Below are 3,573 nucleotides of genomic sequence, written 5' to 3'. Positions count from 1 at the left end.
GATTGAGATTGGTCCACTCACATGGGCAATCATCTCTATTTGTTAAGTACTAATAGAGGTAAGACCGTTGCTTATGGGACAACTTATGTAGTTGTGAGTAGAGACATATTCATAAGTTAAGGTCGCCTTGATAAATGTGTCAAGATGAGATCATTTGTGTAATAATTAGAGTAAATGCACCCACCATTTACTGAATCTGCTTAAAGACCGGATTAGAATTCATATGTTGAATTCAGGATTAGACATTAGGTATGTCTAGATCGAAATCTGTACGATGTTAAATTTTGAAAAAATATGTGCTCTTTTTGGTAAAGAGAATAACATCGTAGCATGTGATTCATGTAGGATCGAAAAGAATTTAGATATCTCCACAATGGTATGATATTGTCCACTTTGGGCCTAAACCCTCATGGTTTTGCTCTTGGGCTCTACCCAAAAGGCCTCAAACCAATGGAGATATCTTTTCTCTTATAAAACCATGATCTTTCCCATGTGTTTTCAATGTGGGACTATGTTTGCAACCTTGTAACCCCAACAATCCCCCCCTCAAACAAAGGACCACAGGATTCCCATGTCTGATCCTCGACCCACCAGGTCTTCCTGCCCCTCGGTCCACCCGACCTACTAGGACTTCCTTGCCTAGTCGCAACTAGGACTTCCTTCCTGGTGTCTGGTCCTCTTGATCCGAACATAGGAGCCCCCCTTTCTTTGTTCGAGGTTAATATTGTACCCACATGACTCAATCAGATCATAGCTCTTGTGCATAGTCGGTGGTTAAACCTTCTAGCAGTCCAGGCTCTGATACCAATTGTAGGATCGAAAAGAATTTAGATATCTCCACAATGGTATGATATTGTCCAGTTTGGGCCTAAGCCCTCATGGTTTTGCTCTTGAGCTCTACCCAAAAGGCCTCAAACCAATGGAGATATCTTTTCTCTTATAAAACCATGATCTTTCCCATGTATTTTCAATGTGGGATTATGTTTGCAACCTTGCAACCCCAACAATTCATACCACATGTGCTATGGCGACAAGAAGGGTAGTAGAAGAATGGATCCCTGCTTCTCTACTATGTGAGACCCTTGAGATTATAAGTTAATCTCAATCTTACCCTAAGTGACTATTTAGCTGTCTACTTGAAGTTTTGATCAGGCTCTACTATTTTAGCATGTTTCCTATTGGCTATGGATGATTATGGAGTATAACTAAGAAAGCGACTGATCAGAATGAATAGATTCTAGCTAAAAAGGAAGATTAAGATTGATTTACATCTGTGACATTTATTCACTAGTACCGGTTACATTTTTAGTTCAGTACATAAAATGTAATTGTGAATAATTTGTTTGATTGGAGATGTTGAACATGCTCTTGATATATAGTCAATATGAGGGATTAGATATGTTCATAATGATGTAAATAATTTAATCTGGAGTAAAGGCAAGCCATTTATGTCTCTGATTCGTTCTATGGACATTTATGTCTCTGATTCGTTCTATGGACATTTATGTCTCTGATTCATTCTATGGAGCAGCTAAGTAAGGTATGACAATCTTGTTAGCAGTTGAATGCTCAGTGTGCTTGCTGTCGCACGAACCATTTTCCCTGATGTATGGAATGGATGTTCTTATTTGGTCTTTGTGACTAATTTATTTTGCTCTGGTCTTTGTGACTTGATTCTCATAAAGTATACATGACTTATTTGGTGTTTGTGACTAATTTTGCTCTGGTTTTCGTGACATGATCACCTTGTAGTTTATGTGACTGACATGGTCTAAATATAACCTTATGGATTGACTTGGACAAGTGTGAGATGTTGGGCCTTATAGGAGACGAAGGGAAACAGAGTCCTTTCGTCTTTCCTCTTTGCTGCCAACACCAAGGAGACGAAGGGGCGTCCTTTCCCCTTCGTCTTCCTCAACCTTCCTATAAAAGGAGCGTCCAAGCAATCGGAGAGGGAGCAACAGAAGGTGATCAGAGGAGCAAGTGAAGCTGTGAGGTGTTTTGGTCGAGCAAAGGAGAACGTCCAGAGGCTGGGATTTGGCTCGTGAACTTTGAAGTACTTTCCGGCTGTCCCGTGATCGTGCTTCCGACAATGGCAGCCTCTTCGTCGACCGGCATCTTCAGTTGCGATTTCTTCGGGAGATCACTGTGAGTGGTTATTGCTTTTGTTTCGTTTTTTTGTTTCATGCTCTCAAAAAGACCAATATTTTATCCCAGTGTAGCACCCTTTTGCATGAGAAAGTTAGATACACAATGAAATATTTTTCATCCGTTGAAAATTGATCCGAAGGTCTATTGAAGTAAAAACTCAAACAAATACAAATTACGTGAATACGTGGGACTAATCTTCTTTAAGTGACTATGAATGTAACCTTAGTAAAAGTTTATTTATTTATATTCAATATTTACAAAATTAGTTAAATAAATAAATTTAAGTAACTCAAGTTCATAAATAGATTATAAATTATTTATAAATAATATCAATAAATAAAATTTATGAATTAAATTTATTAATAAATTTTTTATCAAATTTATAATAAATGAAAAATAATGAATAAATAAATAAAATCTTACTATTTAATTAAAAATCTTGACTTTTAATAACTAATTTTGATGAGCCTTAAAATTAAATTACATTAATATTTTTTTTTTCATTAATAATTTTAAGTTTTATTAATAATTTTTTCTAGTCATTTTTTATATAAAGAAATATACACTGACATCGTTCTATTTAGTTTCCCCATCTTAGGATTGGTATTACCATGAACGGAGAAGTTTCTATAAATACCTTGGACCGACGACGTTAGAAAGCATACTTTTCCCGATCTTTTGGCTAAGATCAAGTGTAATATCTATTCTTATCAGTTTAATATATGATATAAAAAATTAAATTATTTTTTCATAAGAGAGTCTGTTATAGTAGCTTGTTACTGGGTTCTCGAGCGTTACCCCTGACCAAGTCTAATTTATGGGCCTAGGGCACTAATTTACACATATTCATGTATTATGTTACACATGCAACGCGTGTGCGCAATGACTAGTAAATTATAAATAATATTAAAATATTAACCCATTGAAGGAAAGCCAAAGCTTTTAGGACACGTTTGGTTCAAGGTGATCGTTGATAACATTAGTTATTTGTCTCAAGTTTTCAATGATAACCTTGTTTGGTTTAGGTTATGATCAATTCTCGAGCTATTATCAAATGGGTTATAACCCAAAATATGATTACTTTGCAACCTAAGGTTTTCTACGATTCTGGAGTCAACGAAATTCTTTTGTCAAAATTACCCTTTTATTTTTTTTAACACCGACAGCTCGTTAGTTGTTCTCCAATGATTCATGAGGCAAGTAGCGATGAGCAGACGCGGAGGCGAGAGGAGGCAATAACGAGCAACAGGCCGAGGCGAAGTGAGTGGTGACGGTGCGATCGATTGGGATTGACACTGAGTATGAGAAATTATTAGAGTGGGTAGCATCAGACGATCGAACTTGTATTTTGATAATGACAAAAGGTTCAAAGTTAAGCTATCTTGTGATCTAACAAGTGTTGAACCAAGTGTGCAGGAAAGT

The 3,573-nt window shown here is 36.4% G+C and overlaps 1 pseudogene; it reads left to right on the top strand.

Annotated features, from left to right (window-relative positions):
- The first annotated feature begins 2,812 nt into the window (after positions 1-2,812).
- On the top strand, positions 2,813-2,988 carry LOC122049735 (annotated as a pseudogene).
- The last annotated feature ends 585 nt before the right edge of the window (positions 2,989-3,573 follow it).

Source organism: Zingiber officinale, chromosome 2B, assembly GCF_018446385.1.
Source record: "Zingiber officinale cultivar Zhangliang chromosome 2B, Zo_v1.1, whole genome shotgun sequence".
NCBI lineage: Eukaryota > Viridiplantae > Streptophyta > Magnoliopsida > Zingiberales > Zingiberaceae > Zingiber > Zingiber officinale.
This window is presented reverse-complemented; position numbering and strand designations above follow the sequence as displayed.